Here is a 23913-nt window from a genome sequence, read left to right on the forward strand (position 1 = left end):
AATTAGTTTATTATATATATATATATATATATATATATATACACTCCAAAGTTTTTAAAATTTTTAAATCTTTAATAACGTTTCAATACGTATTTTCTGAAGAGATGAATAATGCTCAATGTTAATGAAATGTGAATAAAAAATTGAATATTGTTCAAAAGTATATCTTTAAATATTTTAAAACTACAAACAAAAAATAAAAAAAGGAGAGCCAAAAAAATAGTTATTAAATTAATAAGTACATTTCTAAAAAGAAAAAAAATTAAGATTTCAATAAAGAGCGATTAATAATGAACTGAATTAATGGATTTTCTATTTGTATCCAGATTTCGCACCTTATAGATTTTCTATAAACGTATCCGTAGAATACTTGGATATTTTAGTAATGTGATGCGGTTTGTTCGAACTTATTGTAACACGATTATCGAGCAAGTAATACTAAAACCAGCAGAACTCGATGTGGTGTAAATATACACTGTGAGCGGTAGCTTTCATTCTATTGGTTACCAAGGAGGGCTTCTCTGCGATATTATTACGTAAGACACGGTTCTGGAATGGACGGTAAGTTCCATAGCTAGAAATGGAAACGTAACATAATGAAAATGGTACGTGTACAGAAAATGTCTAATTAAATAGCGTACATTAAAACAAGAAAACCCTTTTATTCCTGGAAGTATGTATATCTATTTGAGAACGTCATAAAATGAAGACAATGGAAAGCGTATAATTAGGCGTAATTTGTCTTCTATTTTCATCCCGGAATTATTTGGCGGTATACGATCACTAAACTCGTTCACGAGTTGATTCCATCGGAAAACTGTCAGATGTTATTACGCGCCATTTTATCAAACTTGCAGCAGTTTTAATCATTCCAGTAAGATTATGACCGTTTAGATTACTTTAAAATTTTGAATGACAAAACTAATTTGTCTCTCTTTCTTTCAATAATCAATAAATGTAAAATGAACTATATGCTTCATCCAATGGTAAATGAATACTCCAAGAAAACTATCAAATTATCGAGGACACGTGTCGCAATCAGTCTGAAGAAATCGTAGTGCTGCAAGCACATAAATAGTGAACGTGAATCAGTAGAACGTCATAAATATGAAACTTGTTTTAATATTCAATCAATAAATTAAATTATAATTCTATTAGTTAAATTTATAATATTAATACATTTTATATAATTAATATTTAAATATATATGATCAATTTTTTTTTCAGATGGTGAATAATTTCGTTCATAAATGATCAATTTTAAAAATTTTACTGTCTCAAATTTTACTGTAGACAACATAAACGCGCGCTATTTAATTTTTAATATTATACTTATACAAAAAGTATGCAAATAATAAATAATAAATTATACACAAGTACAAATCGATCACGATAATTTAACTGATGAATGAGCTGTCAAAATGTGATGATAGTTACTCTCGCAGTACAAAGTAAGCAAAACAACTAATCGAAAAGAGGTAATAATGAATTCAATTATCAATTTAACACATACATTTTTTATTCGAGGATTATTTTTAATTTTTATATTTTTAAAATTAAAAAGTTAATTCATTGTTGAAATCAAATGTTAAATGTTAATATAAGACGAATTAATATAAGATATCTTATAAAGACCTATAAAAACTTATGTATACTACCTTTACATTTGCTCTCTTGTTAAGAAAACACACTTCTGCAATATAATCTAAGTTAACACACCTCTTTAATATCTATAAAGAGCTTAACACCTCCTTTCAACGATCCATTAAATTATCATTACGTATTCACAGGATCATAAGTTAGGAGACGGAAAATGCGGTCGAGGCTGCTCGGAATTGCATTTTGAGTATGATAAGAACGAGGCCTAGAGCACATCGAGGTAAGATATCTACTTGCGAGATCCTCGAAAGGAATACTAATTTTCATTATATTCTAACTACACTCGACATCTCACTGTGATAAATTCACGAAATGAGAAATTAAATAATATAAATTAAATAATATAGAGGAAGAAAGCAACAGAATGTGTGTGACTAGCAAATATAAAATAACGTTTAGACGATGTAAAACTCAAGTTTCGACGTACAATTTTACGATACAAAATTATAATTGCAATGTTGTAATAATAATTCGTATTCTCTCATTAAAGAAAAATTGTGAAGAAATGCGTCTTCATAATTTTGAAATGTCAATATGAAAATCGAATTATTTTGTTATAATCCTTAAAAAAATAATATTAATTTAATTCAAAATTTTTTTTATATGCTATGAAAGTTTAGATAAATAGACTCATGTTATATATTCGCACATATACACACATAAAATAAAAATGCATTCTCATTACATAACGGAATTATGAGAATATTATATTTATCCATTTCATTAGTTCTTTCGACACATATCAATTTATTGATATATGAAGATAGACATCTTAAAATAATCTTAATTTATCTTAAAATAAATGTGTAATTAAAAATATATATTGTATTAATCGAATCTGAAAATGTTCGTTTTATTTCACACTATTAATTTATTTTTAATAACATAGAGATTTTATAGAAAATATGTTAAAATTTTAGATATGAGATTATTATCTATTCCTAATTTACTATATTTTAATGACATAATTCATATACATGCATATCTTTCGTTATTTTGAAATTAGTTAGCATCGCGCACAGATTGTGGCATCTCTTATCACCCTGCTTCAAGAGTTAGCTAAATTCTTTAGTAACAGGAAAAAGAAAAATTTTTTCTTTATTTTATTATTAAATGGGAATTAAATGGGAATGTATTATATGCGCGATGCATTTCATGCGAATGGGAAGCACTTCGGAGTGAGTTGAAGTTTAATTTGTTGAGGGTACAATCGCGAATTCGAACGCAGCCGAGGAGAGAACATAGGGTGATGGCGCAATGGTCCCGAGGAACAATGAATAACACAACGAGAAGAAAGGAATGGAAAAAGGAGAAAGAGAATAGCAGACTGAGAGCATCGATGCGTGTAATCGCGAGATTCTCTTTTCTCGTTTCCTATTATTTTTTGTAGTTCTGCTTTACTCTGCCATTCACGGTGAATTTTTCACGGCTAAATCGTGACATCCAAGATCGAATTGTCGTGGGAATCGTTAGGACCGGTAATGATTCGCGGCATTGCTTCGTCGAAACAACCAATTTAATCTGCGATACAATTTTCACATATGTACTTTAAAAAATTTGGAAATAAGAACCAATTTTTTTTTAACAAAATGTGACTACAAATAAAAATCTATTGATGAGAAAAAGTACATAATCACACAAAAAACAAAGATTCATTTTTAGATTAAAATGTATGAAAAATAAAAGTATGTAGGTGTATCTTAAGATTGTTAAAATATATTTTACAATTATATAAATAAATTTATATAATTATTTATACAATTATATTTATACAATTATATAAATACAATTATATAATAAATAAAATTATTCGCTTAAAGAAATTAAATAGATATAAGAATTCATATTAATTAATATAATAATAGAGTTACATAAGGTGAATACCTCATAGCATACACAAAGTTCACTAAATTATCATGAAAAGTGAAAGATATTCATCTGCAAGATGTACTTTGTGAAATTTTTATTAAGAATTGCACATTATTCATATAACTTTTTGTCTACCATTATACATGTTCATTTATATATCATTTAAATGGTGATGACTAGTAGACTACTAAAAAGAACAGTTATGCAATCTGAGTTCTGCTGAGAACTTCAGATACTCATAAAACGACTATTTCTGGCCGTTCATAAAGATGATATACTCAATAACGCGACAATGACTTAATCGCTATCAATAGTCGATGCAATTGGATCCTGTTATCGACGCAGGAATTTGCGTTTCGTATCTCGAGGAAGTTCATAGAAGTTCGAGAATTGATGTAAACGCACTCCGATAAATATTACAAAGATTTTGTTAAAAAAAATTCTATTGCTAAATAAATAAAAGAATCGTTTCTACAACGTATTTATTTTAGATTTAAGTACGCTTTAAATCTTTGCACATTATTAATTGTGTATGAATAATGTATAATATCAAGAACATAGGGAGGATTTTTTAATTGATATACATTAATACTCCAAAAATGACATTTTTGAAAAAGTATGCGTTTCTACTAGAAGCAATCGCGGAAATATATCGCAGACTACGTTTCTTGTTGGGCTTCGGTTTATTTTATTTACAGCTAACCACAGCTTAATTAGTTCGCAGACATGCGAGTCTATGTTTATCGCAGCCTCTTGGTAAGCATTTAGATTGCGTAGTATTTACTATTTGTATATAGGTTGCGTTAGAATGTTCAGCTTCCTTGTAAAATAGAGCTTGGTTTTTGTACCTGGACAAATATACCATTACAATTAGAACATAAAGTTCTTTTATTTAATATTATCTTTTATTTAATATTAAAAACAAAACCGTATGACAATCGAACAATAATGAGCGAATTGAATAAAGAATAAGGAAAGATATTTATCTTTAAGAGCAGGTTCTTTAAAAAAAAAAAATGATAAATTTTTGTTCACATAAGAATTAGGAGATTTAAACAAAATTCTTTTTTAAAATTATATTTTTTAAATTAAAATATTGTTGAGTTAAATAGTAGTTATCATTAAATACATACGCTTTCTGCGAACATAACCCTTACAAAAATCTAATACTGACCAATACTGAAAGACACTAATTATTTATTTTAAAGCAATATATTAAAAGCAATGTTGTTTAATATTTTTAGTACTCCAAATAAATAATTAATTATTGTTTCTCAGTAATAAATTGGCTAGTATTAGATTTCTGTAAGGAAAGTCTCTGTAGCATTAATCTACATACAATACATTATTGCATTAATAATTCCGCTAAATCGAAGCATGGAAGAAAAAACAAAACGGATTGGAACAAAATTACTGGTACGACTATTGCTCGAAATGCTTGATACTATTTTCGCGTTTTAACGCGTACGCGCGAATTCCGCGATCGTCTATTTCCGTTCCGTGGAAGCGGATAATGGACATCAGTGCTTGCAAATCCGCGAGTAAGAGAAAAACAAAAACGTGAAGTGGAATAAGAGAGAGAGGGGGGGGGGAGAGAGGAGGGGGAGAGAGAGAGGAGGAATAAAAAGACAGATCTTGCGAGTGTCGATAAATATCGTTCGCGCTTTTGCTTTAAGCGGACAAAAACATGCTCGCATGCAAAATTCAAGAGTGCGTAAAAAGTAAAAACATATTTCTACCGTTACACTGCGGACAATATCGATCAAATTGCAATAAAACACAAATCAATCAAAAGAAAACGTTACAGCTTCCGGATCGGTTATATGTGGAAATAATGTAATAAAATAAGTGACATTAAACAGGTAATTTAACTTGAAAGTGGGAAGCAAAGTATTCTTGCTAAATGCCGATACACCGTCGGTAGAAATTGGATTTACATTTTCCGTGGAGATGACTCGGATAATAGTACTAGAATTTAGCTGATTGTGATAATTAAATTACGGAAGTTCAGTTAAAGTGACAGAAATCTAATTCGTGAGATTATGGTTTTCGAGAAAAGCAACAACAATTATATAATCAAAGAAGTAACTATTGAAGTCTAATTACAAATAAGTGCGTTGAATATTTATTCAGAAAATATTTTGCTTTTTTTATTAATTTTTTATTAAATTAGAAATGATTTCCGATAAATATTTTCTGTTTATTTTTCAACAAATAAACAATCTGATATATAATGGATGATTTTATAATTCCGTATTTTTCCTAAATAAATGTTCATCAGATAATTTTATCGATTCCTTCGTGTTTTCCGCTGAGGTTAATAGCAATATATTTAATGTTTATGTGACCTAGTATAATTTAATGAATGTATGAATGTGCTCATTAATTAAATAATTTCATTAAAAAATTATTTAGTAGGAAGTATATTACATTCGTTACGTCAGCGCGAGCGCGCATGTTTTGCACGCGTGCCCGTGCATGATAAACGTAGCCACGTGCGAGGCGAATTCCACCGGTAACCGGTAATTGGATCTAGCCTAGTATCGACCGGTGAAGCATGCGAAAATAGACATTGGCCGACGACGGCGACGATGATGATGGCGATGCGTCGCTAATCGTGGATATTCAACGACGATGAGAGAAGCGAAGCCCAGAGTGACGCAAGTTGCGATGAACAGTTTCGTAATCAATTGGATTTTAATTAATTTAATTAGTTTCATAATCAAAGTAAAAATAATTTATTACATCAATGTGCACGCCGCGCAGGAAATACGATATAAAAAAACATGCTTCAAAAAAGTGTTTGCTAAATTTGTTGGGATAATTATAAGGCGTTATGTAATACAAACACGTAAACGAAGGACTATATATGTCTAAAATTTATTTTCGTAAGATTCATCGTCGGAAAACATGAATATCTTTTTAATTGCAAATTCTATGATAAATTAGACCTATAATTTTATTTAATAAAAATATTTTAGGCATTTCTTTGTCATTCTTAATATTAAATGTTGTAACAAAAGTTTTAAATTAGATTTCTTTCAAGACAAAGTCCAATTAAAATCTGGTATATGATAAGAATATTCACTTTATATTATACCACTAAAATTTCATTGAAAAAAATAAATAAAAATAGTTGATAAAAAAGAATAAAACGACTGAAAATCAGACGACCGGAAATGGAATATATCTTGTGACGTCAATCGAAGATATAAATAATCACGAGGTACCGTGCTAACAAATTACATTGATCGACGCTCAACGTTTACATGTAGCGAAATTTGTTTGTCGCATTCGCACCGTCATCTTAATTGATATCACAGACGCAACGCACGCGACGTTGAATGCAGAAAATTGGAGTTCAACCAACTTCTCCGCGAGAGAAGATAGTGTAGTCTGCAGCTTGTAATCTGCAGTAGTAGGCGACCGGAAGTGTGTCGTCTCGCAATTGCGTCTACGATCCGCGATGCACGGTAAATGCACCACCTTGAATGCAATGCATGAAGATGACGCTCATTGAACTTCGGTTGGAAATCGTGTGAAAGTGAAAACCCAGCTCAATCATATTCCGCGGTTCATTATGAAAAACCAGATAGTTGCAAAAGAGGAAAGAGGAACAGACAGACGGTAAAAGACGGTGATAGAATTATCGAGGAGAGAGAGAGAGAGACATGGCGTGTGCATCAAATTACAGCATGCAGTGGAAATAGATGAACGCATTGCAGACTTGAAACTCTTGTTTTGCACTTTTTGCGCTGTATTTTCAGCGCGCATCTCATGTTATGCATGAAACTCGCCTGATATCGACACGTGCAACTTCTTACACGAAGAAAATTTAAAATAAAACATTCAGGCCACTTAATATTAAATAAAGATTGAAACAAATTCTGAAAAGTTCCAGTTTTGTTTAAAATATACAAACTCCAGAATACAAATTCTAATATCTTTTTTACATAATAATTACAGAAAGGAATTAAAGTACTATTTAATAGTAACATAAAATTATTATGCAAATAAAACTTATGTAGAAAACTAAACAAAATGAGATTTTATTCTTTTAATTTTATTCTTCGTAAATCGTTTTTGCAATTATAAGTCATCTTATGTCATCGGGTGTGTTCATTACTAAATGAGATACGTATATAACGATGAGATCTTATCCAACCATCCAAGAAAAGATGACGGGCATCGAGATACATCGCAAGACAAGCACGATACGCGCGATCCGGCTGTAATTGCAAGCAGAGATATTACTGTTGCACCACTATATCTTGATGCTAGGAACGACGTAATGGAGGTGAACATGATAGTGTCCCTATGATTAATGCTCGCCTGAATTAGAATCGAGTGCGCGCGAATTTTCGTTTCGACATCGGAGCTGCACGCGAAGACGCACCTCGCGCGATCGCGAATAATTGCGATTACTTTTGACGAAAACATGATTTACAACCGTAAATAAGAGATTTAACGAACGATGATATTATTTCCCGACTAATCAAAAATGAACATTGCAAGTTAATTATTATAAAAGAACAAACTGTAAATGCAATCGAGTACTTCAATATAAAGCCTTCAATGGTTTCCAAATAAGTAATCAAATCTAAGTGTCAATTAATTTTATAAGCTTTAATTGTTAGCTTACTACTAATCATATTATATTTAATAAATGTATGAATTGCGAAGATTGCAGAAAAAAGATAACATTTAATCGAAATTTCACACTTGAGAATTTTTAAGATCTCCATAGTTAAAAAAAAGATTCCTGCATCGTGCATCTGCATCTATGCAGATAAGCTATGTAGATTAGCTTGGAATGCATTATTCACCTTATCTAAAAGTTAAAATATAGTATAACGGAATGTTAAATGAAACAATTTAATATTTCTGGATTAAAATGATGATCGAATTTCTTATACCGCTTCTCTGCGGCATAATGTGAAAATTAAAGAATTACAAACTTAATGAGATTAATTTCACGTCTTTCGCGAATATACAGAACGGGAAGAAATGTACTTGTCAAACATTAAAGCCGTTTTCACGTCAAATAACGCTTCGGCATTTCTTGTCGTCCTCGGCAGATAATAGAAAAGCCAATGCTAAATTCGCCCGATGATATTTAATGTAATGCCTGAATACAGCTGCACAAGAGCTCGTCTAAATGTGTGCGAATCTATTTTTATATATGAATACATTTTGCTTAGTATCGCAACGAGTTTATTTTGCAATGCGCTCATGGAGAATGAAACATGTAATACAACGATGTAATAAATTTATGAATGAAAAGATATTTTTAGTTTGTAACCGCCGCTCTAGCGAGGATAATAAACCCGTAGAGATTTCTCTCGACTATAAATTGTTTATTACTGCAATATCAATGCGATATAAATCGAAAAGTGAGAAAAATTACTTTGCATTTTGTTGAAAATATTTCAATATATATACCTATCCCAAAGATTTCTTTTTTGAAAAAAAGTACAGATACTTAAATTGTAAAATAAATAATGGATAATAAACAATGGATAACATTTGATAATATTAAACCTTTAATAGAATTTAATAGAATTTAATTTCATTCTTGTTAAGATACAATTTAGTATTACAAAATGAATTTAATATTACAATGTTATATGAGTCTTATTTAACTAAATTTTATTTAAAAAATTAAGAGACTACACAATGTCTTCTTGTGCCATTATTTATCGCTTCTTGCTTGCTTATTAAAATTAAATTTAAATGTGAACAAATCGTATACTTAATTTGCATAATAAATGATTTTTTTTATTATGATCTACATTCCTATCATATAATAAAACAATAAATGATTGATGAAGCAATATTAAATAGTCATGCAACGCAGAACTGCCATCGGTCGGCTGATTGAAAATGCATTTCTCGGAATTACGATAGTCATGTCGTCCGATCTCACGGTAGTGTAATAAATCTTTCGTTACGAGAGAATTCTCTGGTGAATATTGCAATATATCGATTATATGATGCCGCGCACCTGTTCGCACGCGCTAGCGCTGCATTTTGCGACAACGATGTGAATCATTCACGACGACTGTAGGCGTCAATGCCATTAGCCTTATCACCGCGTTTAGAGATTATTCCCGTTCGATGGCTGAACAAATAACGACGCAATGTCGCTCATCACTCGAGTGTGTTAGCCTGAAAGACAAGCGAAGTGCATATTTAACGCGGATTTTAAATGCCCGACCTGATCGGCTATTAGTTGAGTCTAAAATTGCATTTAAGCGAATAATATTTTCGATTACGCGATTAAATCATCGGATATAAACTGTTAATTGCACTTAGTGCTTAGTGGTTATTATTTACGAGATGCAGTTATCTGCTTGAGAGAGAGAGAGATTACCTCCATGTAATCTCGACATCTGTATTAGACATTCTACAAAATTACATTATCAATAAGAGCAAACGCTCATCTCTGATGTAACTAAGATCTATCTCTTTATTAATTAAAAGATTAAAGATTAATCTTATTTTTAATTACAAAATCTTAATTTTAATTATAGTTCAGCTGGTAGAAAATATTAAAGTAATAGAAAGTTTATTTTCGCATGATACGATCTTTATTTAAAAATTATATAGCCAACTTATATAAATAATTAATAATGTCAAATTAGTTATTAAAATTAAAAAATTATATTAAGAAGAATCGACTTCAGATTGCTGTGTGAAAGACAAGATTTTTACCCAAGAATAAAAAGTGGGCCAATAGCCGATTTCATTAATCTCCCTCAAATTCTCGTTAACGATGGTTGGATTCGATTTTTAGTGCTCGTTAAAGCCATCACCAACAATCATCAGTGCTAACAGACGTTGATGAAACGGCCGTTATCTGCTTGAGAGAACTTGATGAATCTGGTCATAAGTCTTGCAAAATTCTCATATGGACTGCGAAATGACGAAATATCATTTATGTCAAAGTTCATTAACTATAACGCGTTGAAAGTAATTACTCAAAATATTCTAAGTATTTCCTTTAGCTTATTACTGATATAGATCTTTCAGTTATAAATTAAGTATTCAAAATAAAAAATTTATACAATATTCAGCCTTAAGCGAATTATTTCTTTTAATTTTATTCGTGCTTCGTAGAATTTATTCTTATGAATATTTTTAATAAATTTTTTATATTGATCCATTTAATTTAAATATAACTTTCTATTTCTTTTTCAGTAAGAAATATATCTCTATTGTAATATAAATAGACAAAAAGATAAAATTTATAATTAAACATCGTTGAAAATAATTTATATTGACCATACAAAGTATTGTACATATAATATAAATAATTATTTTAATAGACAATATATACTTAAACTCTTATATTATATAAATACACAAGATATATAAATCAATAAAAAAATAAGACATACCAATAATTTTATTTCAGAATTATAATTTAGAATGTAATTACTTCGAATATTTAATATTAAAAAGATGAGATCAAAGTTATACAAATCTTCCTCGAGATATGCAAATAAAATATTCGATAGGTTCAATGTTCGATAGATAAAAGCGCAAGCTGAAGACATGCTTTTTCGATAACTGCAAGAGACAGCGAAGGTAAGACAAATTCCAGTGGCGAGATCATCGCCATTGTCGCAAGCTGAGAGTAATGCGATCTGTCCGAATGAGTACCGCGTCCCCGTTCGCTTTGGCAATTCTTCAATACCGTTCATCTTGTAAAATGGAACTGAGAGAGACCGACACGATTTCGCGTACGAGCTTTTACCACGTTTCTGATCTATTGTTTCGTTTCCGCCGTTCGCTGTTCTTACTCGAGTTCTCAATCTTGTTCGGTCCAAAAATAAAAGACATTGAATACAAGCTGCCGCGCGGCGCCATAACATACCGGTACATTTTCGTGCGAAGGTAGTAATGTGATTCCACGAATAGGTATCGTTACGTGACGTTGAGGCAATAAAATGCTAGAGATGTAAAAGATGCCGCATCATGATCGCCTTTATGATTGTTTTACCTTGCGACGAGCATCTAGGTTAATTAATGCCTATTGTTTAATATCTTCGCGAATTAGCAGTGCACTTAATAGGCGTTCGTATTCGTTACGCAACGTGTGTATGTAATTATATGTAATTATTGTTATTATCGTGTTTATTATCACCAACATTATAATCCATGATTACAATTAATAGAGTTAACGGCTTGACTGTTAACAAGGCGAATGTTTTAACGCGCGGCTGCTCTAACACGCTTAATCTCGCTCGCGAAATATCAGTTCGAGTATATTAATTAACTTTCTATCTCTCTTATGTCGATAATCGAAGTCGCACTGTTTGCTGAGAGATGGACTTCTTGTTTTTTTTACCAACGCGCGACCACGACCGATCCCCTAGTTTTCACTTTCCTCTTGACTTAACTGATGAACGATGAAGAGACGAGAGACGGCCATTATAATGGACGTTTATCGTTAAAAGCAATTTCTATTAACTGCAGCTCGAACCGGCCAACCCGCTGGGAAAAGTGAGCGCCCATTGAAAACTTCGTTCGCTTTTACAGTTTTACATGTTTTTTTGCGCAAATCTCGTACCAATGATGGCTATCGAATGTGTCCTTTTATTATTCTCTCTCGGCATTGCGGAAAAATGTAATAAAATGAAAAAAACACTCTAAATCCAATTGTGTAATAAAACAATAATAGATTTACACATTTAAAAGTGTAGTATATTATTCTTACACGAAAAATTAAATCATACACTTGTATAGAGTCACTTGTTACACACTTGAATTTGCAGTGTAAATATAATGTGTAATCGATAATTCTTTACGTTTTCAAAAGAGAAAAACACTGAATAATAATATTAATATTTAAGTTTGAGAAAAATAATTAATAAGAAGCGCACATTTTGAAAAATATCTTCGGAGCTTTAACTACAAAAATATTTTAAATTAAAATATATATTACTTAATTTTTCTTAAATATATGATTATTTAAATATATGATAAATATATATATGATTTTATGGCATAATATTCAAAGAATTTAAAATTTTTAATTATGAGCGTAATTATAATTTTTTAAAATTTTATATTACATTTTTCATCGCAATATTAATTATAATAATAAATCATAATTATTATGATTATAATTACAAAGTGTAATTTATTAAACGTTTATTATATCATTCTATTTATTAATTTGGTATAATTAAAAATTTATATAATTTGTAAAATTTCTCTTGTAGGTACATTTTTGTTCGAAATATTCAGACATTTAAATCTAACTGCTTTGCTAATTAATTTCTTGTACACGTATTTAAAATTCATAAATACAGAATAAAATATAAAGCATCATAATAATGAAACATGATATTAAATAATGATATTAAAGATAAAAGCATTTAACATTAACAAATACTTTAAATTTTAAATATTTAAATGTTTAAATAATTAAATGGCAATGACAGTTTGATCAATTTTATAAGGATAATAAAACATAATGAATATACAATTGTACAATTTCGATATTCATTATCATACGATATTCATTATACATGATTATGAACATGAAGAAACACTATTGTACCTTTTTGTAAGTTACCTGTTATTAAAAAATATTAGCACTGTTTTTCCCTATAATTTTAATATTCACTATGAGAATGCAACTAAGACTAAACTGTACGATTTAATAAGTCATCAATATTTAATATCTCGTAACTATTACATAATGTCAAAAATCCATTCGTACATTTTCTTATTGGTTTATCTTGGAAAAATATTCGCGAAAAATATTGCGAATACCAGATTCAATGCGAGTATGATGTAAAACGGAATAAAAGTTGCCTTACGTAACGGTGTGTATACCCGTCGGATTACTTTTCTCTAGCAAGAAAGCCGAAGGTCACGATCGATCTTCAAACCCTGTTCGGATCGGACTCGTGGAATAGGTCTTGGCATTCGCTCTTGTTTGACTTTCTCACGGATTGCAAGATCCGCGTGTAAGATACTGCGAAAGAGGATAGAGAGCGCGAGAGATGGAAGATGAGGTAAAGGCGAATCTGCACGGTTCATTTTTGACGATGATTCCGAGTGAAGCATTCAAAGCGTGCAAGAAGTGAACATATGTTTTTGCAAAAATAATCATTCGCGTTAAAAAATGAAAGCATTCAAAATATACCTGGACTTTCATTCATATTTTCTATAAACATTAAGCATAGATCTGAAATAGAACGTGTAAACGATATTTCAATTCGAAGAATTTACATAAATATAAATTTTTATACTCAATAATAAAGAATAATATGAAATGATCTATAAGAAGACATTATTTTTTTATTGTCTAGACAAAGATTTATAAATAATTAGTAAAATCTATCAAGTGAAATCCATCAAACAAAAAATACATCTAAACTTTTTTTAAATAAAAGAATAAAATTTTATTTTTTATTCTTTTAATTTTCTATGGTCTAAGCAATTTAATTTCATTGCCTGTATGTATATATATATATATATATATTCACATTTTATGTTTATCTCTCTTTAAGACTTTAATTTTATGAAATTCTTATTTACTTTCTATAATGCATATAAAATCTAAATCCTTATTAAAGATAAAATCATCATTAATTAAAATGAAAATCAAGAAGTTTATTTTCTACTTATTCTTTCCAAAAATTTATAAACATTTCGAAACTAATACTTGATAATAATAGTATTGTTTGATAAATTTTCTTTATATTGTATCTAAATAGAAACTCGGATTTGCCAATAGAATTCAATCAGAAAGTCCATTTACGTTGGTAATCGAGAGTAAACCGTATACATTCGCCTTGAGAGTTCGAGAAAGAGATGCTTTTACTCGCTTGGTGGTCCTTTCGTGAGCGATTCCTTAGCTTGTCCTTCACAGGAGATGTTGGTGCACGGCATCCTTCGCTGAAATATTTTACGGCTGGCATCTTATCTAATTACTTCCAGACGGAGCAGCTTGATTCGAACGAAATGGATTTTAGTTAGCAAAAAACGCATTACAGAGCAAAACACTATGTAAGTAGAAACAACAGTGATAAAAACAGTGATAAGATTAGATTAATGAATTTAGATTTTTCTATAAATCATACATAAATTATACACTGACAAAAAAATGCTATTGATACAATTAAAGTTTATATTACGGGCTGTCATTAACATAAATAATTAATTCATATATATTTTTATTGGTATAAAGGCCTTGATTATTGAAATAATAATTTATGCCTTAATGTCAATAAAAATATTGTATATATGAATTAATCACTTATGTTAGTGACAGCCTAATATAGACTTTAATTGAATTAATATTTTTTTCTCAATGTATTAACCGACATTTAATCATTTTTTATGAGTAAGAATTTTATAAAATGTAAAATAAAAATGTTATTTATTTAATGAATTTTAATTTATTAATTAAAATCTATTCCTCAAACATTTCAGATTCATGTATTTTTTTTCAAGTAAGGTCTTCATAAAAAATTATTATAGCAGGATTATTATAGCAGGAAATAATAATGCGTGATAATATGATTACATAAATCATATTAAGGATGGAAAAATTCCATTGTTTTCTCTATGCAAGTCTGATAATAATTATATATATATACTATATACTATATATGGATTGTTCTCATATCGTAGGCGTGATAGATGCTGCGTCAGTTGAGTGATCGTATACGTGGCGTTTTCAGTTTGGTCAACAAAGTGCTATCGATTCCATATTAGCCAATGCCAACGAATAATTTTTCACCTCTAATTTCTACGACAGGTTGACGACCCGCATCCGGCATTTGTCGCGAGTCGAGTTAGATTACGGAAATCCATATTTATCTCGTGTACGTGTAATATTCTATGGCTTCGTGATATATCGAGCATGATGACTTTGAGTCGAGTGTGCGAAATAATTGAAAAAGTTTCTTCAATGCTAATAAAATCGATACATTGCAAGCGGAGGTAAAGCGTTCTATTCGACAAATGGCCGCTTTGTCTTTTGTGGAAACTAGTACTGTGATAAAGTACTATCACAGTTTCTAATAACAAGAACTTTTGGCCAGGTTCCAAAAGTTGCTGGAAAACGAAGTAGGTGTTGGCATTTCGATAGCCATCGATAAGATAATTCACAATTTTTATAACAATAATTTAAAACTATAATTTATGATGTCTGAGATCTGTCATCATCCAAATTATGATTTGTATCTAATAAATTAAAAATAAAATAAAATCATCATCAAGCTGCACAAATATTAATAAGTGTGTAAATAAAAATATAGTTCAATTTGTAATACTATAAAATATGTACAAAATATAGTAAAATATTAGTAGAACAATATTAATTGTCATTAAGTGTATTAAAAAAATGATTATTATAATTCTATTTATATTTTAATTTATTTATTTATCTCACTAAACAAATTTTATTTAAATTCAAATTTGATTTAATATGTACTTATTTTATTAACTTCGGTAATATAGCATTTTCGCGATATAGAATTAACAAAATTAATATTATTACAATTAATATTAATAAATATTTATATCAATTTGTTTTGAACTATGATGGATTGTTGCAATTCGCTTAATAAATATATTGTAAATTGCGTCTAATGCTAAAATTTAATTTAATTTTTAAAGTTAAAAAAATTATTTAATATGGCAGTAAAATATTGTTCGTTTCAGCAATATTGGGAATTTAAAATTTAAAAAATTAAACATGCATATATGTGCTAATGTCTTCAAAAAAGTTAAAAAAGTATTAAAAGCTATCACTTTAAATATATTAACATTAATATCACGATAGACCAAAATACGAGCATGGCGATTGTTACTTTTGAGTATAACAACGTCACAGAATTCTGACGGCAATAACCTTGTCATCGCCCATTTCGTCGACGATATAATTTATGCTTCGAGAAAAAAGCAAGAAAAAAGAGGGGAAAGTCCATCGCCGGTAGAATGTTAATTGCGGACAAAAATTCTCACTGGATGTCTGCAGTGAGGTATATACACAAGCTTCAAATACCGTACACGAATTTTTACCGCAATGTTTCGTTTAACGTTTATGTATTTCTTTTTCTGCAGCAATTCTCGTACTCGATATTGCGAAACGGCCAGAGGTTTGTCGTGAAAGGAGACGCGCGGAATTAATTCTAGAAAACGAAATGCACTTTTTTTATACAACGGAAAATTTTACATAGGTGTAATAAAAAGCTAACAGCCAGCAAACGTATAAAGAACAAATGAGTTTAACTTTAACGAGGTTTAACTTTAACGAAGATTTTTTACCGCGCAAAATTGGGCTTTAATGAGAACGCTGCAGCATCATAATTACAATGGAATTTTTTGTAAATTCGCAATACATATTCGTAATTTATTCTCTAATGCTTTGTCGTCTTTCCTGAGTAATACAAAGACACTAACAAATTTAGAGATATGCAAGAAATTATTTCATATTTACAATAATAAAACATAAATAATTACAATAATAATGAAATAAACCAAATTAAAGATGTTATGTATATAATATTTAAAAAAGAAATTACACATATAATATATTAAAAATAATATTTAACTTGGAACAAGATTCTGAAAATGGATCGTGACTTTTATGAAATTCTTAGAGAAAAGAACAACTACTTCGCAATCATGATCGATGATGCGTTACATAACATTCAATTTGACGAAACAGCTTTTATGTTGACATCGTGTACCATGTCAACGTCAAAATAGAAGCTAGTTATTTATTTGGATTTTGTAATAGTGTAATAGTAACTCAACTTAAGATGTAGAGAATATCCATATTAAAATGATCCGTATTATATAACGTTTACTTATACTTGAAAAGACTTTAATTTTGATTTGAGCAATATACGCGATAGAATAAGTGAAATTTCACGAATGTTTAATTAAAACAGTTATATATTGCGTGCGTATATATAACATTTGATATTTTTAAGTTTCTATATGTATATTACAAAAATAAAAAGTCCGAAGAAATAAAAGAGGAAGTTATTTGTAGCAGCAAATTAATAATGTATACGGTAAAGAATGTCATTTTATTTTAATATCGTAAATATGATAGGATGATAAGTGAGGTATGATATAATAAAATGATAAAAATAGGTATCTACTTAAAGATTAATGGACAGCGAGTGGAAGCTATTAGCAAATAGATCAAATTGAGCATTATCTATTCGGAAACTTTTCTACTCGTGATTCGTATATAAAACTAATTTATATGTGAGGTCAGTGTATTTTTAGACAAAATCGTTTCGGGGAACAGTCGTATCGAACTCGGAGATGTCCGACTAACGATCAGTCGCTTGTGCTTTCACGCTGTGTATTTCATTGCGCGTAAATCAACAAAGAACCTGTTTACCATGCACCAGTTGCGGTGTTGAAGCAGTTACATTCCACTATTCTCCTCTCGACAAATAAAGTTCAATGAAAGAAAATCAATGAAACATTATAGAAGTAAAAATTATACAGCTGGAAATCTAATTTAATATTACTTAATGTAAAAAATTCGATTAATAAGTAGAACATAAACGAACATAAAAACAGTAGAACATAAAAATTAAATTATGTTTCTTTTCTACTGTATGCATAGATTATTATTATTGATTTAATATCCTGTCTCGTGTTTTTAACTCTCTTATTATCTCTTTGTCTAAATAAAAAAGTACATTCTGTGTATGTGAAAAATTAATTAAAAGAATATTATTCTAAATTATTTTTTCTGTATTTTTTATAATGACAAAATTCCTCGGATAATTTTAATGTAAATGCTAGTATTGTGTTTCGTCAAGAAGAGCATTATCTCTATTCGCGATGAACACGCTAGTCAATTTGTAGCTTTTGTGTTGCTTTTGGATCATTCGTATCGAACTCTTAAAATCTACGGTATTCCATTAACTGAAGTTATTCCTATAAAATTCGAGCGCTGTTGATTCACGGACTTCATATCGGTCGTCTCAGAAAATATTTTCTCGGAAATCATGCAGCATTTCGCGAAAAATAGTCCAGGTGATTTCCAATCTTCTCCACATAAAAATTTCTTTTTTAAATATTTGAGAATACATATCAAACTGGCTCTCTATTCAGAAATAATCACTGACAGCTTTTACAGTCTATATATTTCGGATATATGTATGCTAATATTTTGCAAAACATTTACTTGATTTATTGGTTCATCATTTTCACGCGATACTTTATGTATGAGGCATTTATACTCTGACCGGAGATTAAGTTCATAATTTGTGTGTACGATCCATTTTAAGTATGCAAAATCTCATCCAAAGTAAATCTTGAAATTATAGGCTTGGTTCACTCTAATTTAGAACTCTTTATATTCAACCTGTCTCAGACTCGAAATTAGAGGCACAAAAAAGATTATGAATACTTTATCGAAATAATTTCTCGTTAAGCAAAACTCTATTTTAGAAAGAGTAAATAAAGTTCTAAAAAATCAATAAATTGCCATTTATAAAATCATTCTGTTAAAGAGTAAAGCAAATTAAAGAATGTCTTCTTTCTTTGCGTCGTTTAATACATTTAACAGAGAAATTAATAAAATTATTTTTTGACAATATTCTAATATTTTCATTTTTTTTACACAAACAATAATTGCTACATTCAGCCATCAATTTCCTTATATATCTTATAATTTCGTACATGCTGGGTACAAACTGATCTCCTTATAGCGCTGTACCCTATCATACATTTATACATTTACATTTGTCATGCCCCTTGCATATAGTGATAATATCTAGGAATCAAGCCTGTGCTATCAAGGATTCATTGTTTCAGAAGTTCGTTACGCACGCACCCCGAAAAAGCCAACCTACTCCCAGCGAAAATGGAAGTGGCACTCACGCCACGTTACTTGCAGTAGCTTGACAGCAACGTTATCGATATCCCTGTCTTTTATACCGTCACGACGACATCTCCCCGATAGCGATATCGTTGTAACTTCCGGCAGCAAGACAGGCACAATTTCGTATTTGGGTCAAACGTAACCTGCGTGCATGGAAAAAAACATCAGAGCTTGTACGAGGGATGAGATCCAAGTAGATCTTTTGCCGTCATTCTTATCGTGCTCTCTTTTTCGGATCAAAATTGTTATTTAGGTCGAGATACTTTGGGAGACACTGTGTAACAAAGAATATGAAAGGAGAATCAAATGTCTAAAACAGAAATGCACATCAACATTCGAGATGATATGTTATTAGAAGAAAGATTTAAAAAATTGGAGTAAATCTTACTTGGGGTTTTTATAGAGATTTTCTTAGTTTATTTCACTTTTCACAGAAAATCAATACTCAACTTTTAGATTTAAAACAAAAAGTCTAAATTTGTCACATAATATAAAATAAGAAAAATAGCTCAAAGAAAAAATAAAGCGGTTTAAATAATAATTGCATATATAAATATTATATTCTATATCTAGATACTTAAATATTATTTTTTATGAAAAAATAAAATTGCTTACAAATTTTATCAGTATTATGTTTTTTATATTAATTTTTTACATAATATTTGTATTGCTTCCTATACTACATATTTTTAATTTAACACAAATTTTTCAACTGTGTATCTATGAATTTTCCTCTAATGTTTATTGCGTTATCATCCACAAGAGTACAAGTACAAGTATATGGAGTGAATGAATGTATGTGAAGTATATTGAGTTTAGATATAGATTCGCTGAGTCTAAATGATCACGCAGATCAGTCATCCCTGCGGGAGGCTACTCACGCTACCAATACCCTGAATCGGTAGCAACATTAAGCATGAACGATCTCTTATATTAACGAGAACTGTCTCGTTTTTAACAATGCAACGCCAAACTCTCATACGTCACGGTCGATATTACGAATTCCATGAGCAGATTGTGAAACTCGATGAAAGAAAGGTGATCACAATGGCCGTCACGAGTTTCTGTGCCACGGATACTCGGACTCTGAGTCACTCGACTACTCGCTCGCTCGCTGGCTCGACCGCTCGTATTGTGATCTTTCACCTAGCAACGCATTGGTTCTCAAACTAACGCCACAAAAAATGTTAAAAGAAAAATGGAAAATTTTAATATACATTTTTCAATTAAAAATTAGAAAAAAATTCAATGTACATATTTATTTAGATAAAATATATATAACATAAATGTATTATTTATGTCTTAAAATCATAATTCAAATTAATTTACTTTCTGAAAAAGTTCGATTGTAATAAATAAGATCTTTTCTTGATTGGAATAATTGTAAATATGTTTATAACAAAATTTAATATATGTAATTTTAAAATTTGATAGCAACATGAAAAAAAAACTTGAAGTCGGAACAATTTGGGAACCTCTGTAGCAACGGCTTTAAAATCTCGAAGCAGCAATTCCCACCGACTGGCACAGTAGAAAGGAACGTATGCCGATCCCGATCGAGGATAATGCCCGCTTCATAATCATCGAGTGCGTGACCTGCGTTTTGCAACGGTTCACGACGCGATTCATCATCCAGGAATTAATAAAACTTAGAGTCAAATTTCAATGAAATCCGCAAAATTTCAAGAAATATTCATTTATTTGTTGCGTACAATAGGAAGAAACATATTCTCTTAAATTGATGCCTCTTGAATTCCTTCAAGTTAACCATAACAAATCTTCTGCATTATGCATGTCCGTGTTGTGACAACATTTCTAATAACCTTTTACAAATAAAAATTGCTTTACTACTACTACTAAAAGAAAAAAAGAAGAAAGAAAAAAATATTATTAATTTTAATAAATATTTAATTGAATAATGCCAATTAAAAAATTTATTTACAGTAAATAAATATTTACTGATTCAATGAAAAGAAATGATAATTAAATCAAATTAACGATTCTTGTACAAATATCGTTATATTTAATAAATATTTAGTTGGTATTATTCAAATGATTTCTTAAAATTTAGTAGGTATATCTTTCAGTGCAGAATTAAAAATTCGACTAGATAACGTTAACATTTTTTTTATTGATGATGTATTCGCGAGAAAATGTTTCAAAGTTCGAGAAAGTCCAATGCGGTTCGCATCACGTTTTTCCTCGCGATGATAATAATTGCAAAGAATGCGCGACGTTTGTTCGGTAATCATTCTGTTGGGAAAGCGCGTATCGCGAGGGAGTGAAACCGATGTCCCCCGAGAGAGAAATCAGAACACATGATGATCACAAGTCATACATATTTTGTAAATCGAAAGCGTATGAGATCTTGGCGCGAAGCCGAGATAAACAGACTGACGATTGAATCGTGAAAATTCATATTTCGTGACCGAATTAGAATGTACGTTTTCTTTACAAGAAATCGACGTGATTCAAGTCTATATTATTTTTTTTCTACACAACAAGAAATAAGAAATCAATTCGATATCAATTTACTGGATTGCATTGCATAAATAGAATAGTTTTTATCGTAAGATTTTTGATCAATCAATTTCCGATATTCCGATATTCCTAATAGATAGAATAATAATAAAATACAACGTAAGCTTCTTGTCTATTTAGAATAATTTCCGTGTTCGCTCACGTAATAATTTTATCTTAAAAAATTATCATTACTATTAGCAATAATAAGTTGTCGCTAATTGTATTATATTCTCAAAGAAGACACATGTGCATTTTATAAGATTTATCGTCATACTTCGTTCATTGGAATGTAGTTCGCATAACGGAGTAACATACGTAATCGCAGTATCTATGGATTTGATCTACCTTCAAGAATCTACGAACAACATGCGTGTTCGTCTTTGAATGTTTACACAATAGCTAGGAAGGAGTACACACTTCTCTCATACTCATTAGAAACTTTAACGAATAACATTAGCGCCGTCAGGTATTTCTTTTCTATCTTGCCATAAGCAGAAATATCTTACGTCACTCGGAACCGTTGCGTCGTTATGCAGAACCGAGATGCATAATACATAGGTGCATTAGCTTTTCCATGTACACGCACGGAAATTGACTTCGTGAAATGTGCCACATTTTTTTCTATAATGAACGTGAGAATAAGTGCGATAATGTCGATATGATCGCATCCGCGTTAACTAAACTAGGCATTCTAACGAGAGACAAAATTATTAAGAGCTCTGATAAAAAAATTGAAGATAATGGTCTATATTAGTAAGAATTATATTATTTTCTATAACAAGTTATTAATGTAAATGAACAACTTAAATAGTAAATTATGCGAACTTGATAAATAACGCGATTAAATATCTTTAAAAAACAAATTATCTTTAAATGAAGAACTTAAAAAATTCGAATTAGAAATGTTATTTGAAAAACAGTATTAATATTATTTATCTAAGTACTATGAGTATCACAATGAAACATTATTAGTCATGAAAATTAATTGAGAATATGTAAGAATTCCAAAGTGGAATTATTTCACAATATAGTGTAAGAATCTCAAAATAAAGCCTCAAAAGTATCAATATCAAATAATTATCAAATTATTCAGAGAAGGGTCCAGCAAAGTACATAATCTATTAAAAGCAAAAGCTAATTAAGGTATATAAATTAATTGAAGAGAACTTATACGACTCCTTTCAAGAAACAATATTTCAATGTCGGAATGTCTTCCCTACAGATAAAATATTTACACAAACGAGTGCGTGTATCAAGTGTAATAAAGTGTCGATGCCAGTGTATACAAAAATCGATATTCAGCGAACCAAAATAAAGTCCTTCAGGTGTAAATATCCACGCCAAACGCGTTTCATTTTGCGCAAGTGAAGCGCTCAACATTTCGGTGGTCGCCTCTAATTAACGTCATCAAAACATGCGGTATTTACCTGACACGAGAGAAACGCGATGGAGAAAGAGAGAGAGAGAGAGAGAGAGAGAAAGACTCATCTTACCTTCGTCGTTATCGCTTGCAGAGTGATCTCACGACGAGGCGCATCGTCCGGTTCGACCCCGCGGTCAGCTGTGCGAACTCGGCGCGGTAGAGATATCCAATTTTAGCGCTTCCCGCGGTGCAGTCAGTGTCAAATGGCGCACTCGCGTCGAAATAACTTTCGCACACCTCGAACTGTATCCGAGCTACTCTCGAAGATGCACACGTTCCGAAGACGTTTTCTCTCTCTTTCTTCCTCTCTCAAAACACGCGCGCGCGACACCACACAATACACACCGTGTTCTTTCCGTTCGATACCGAAAGTCACCTCATCTCCCGTAAATCTTACCGAATAACAAGAGAGAGAGAGAGAGAGAGAGAGAGAGAGAGAGAGAGAGAGAGACTACTACTCGTACGTTAGTACTACGTACGTAAGAAGAGAGAGACGACGAGTACGTACGAACGACGACCGGACGAGCGACGACGCGGCGGACTACCGACCTTT

General features: G+C 30.5%; 1 protein-coding gene across 1 annotated transcript in view; it reads right to left on the reverse strand.

The window, feature by feature from the left end:
- LOC105619022 (serine/threonine-protein kinase tricorner) overlaps positions 1–23913 on the reverse strand; it is a 59246-nt gene that overhangs the window by 15210 nt on the left and 20123 nt on the right. The gene's annotated exons all lie outside the window — the stretch shown is intronic.

Source organism: Atta cephalotes (genome assembly GCF_000143395.1).
Source record: "Atta cephalotes unplaced genomic scaffold scaffold00019, whole genome shotgun sequence".
Lineage (NCBI taxonomy): Eukaryota > Metazoa > Arthropoda > Insecta > Hymenoptera > Formicidae > Atta > Atta cephalotes.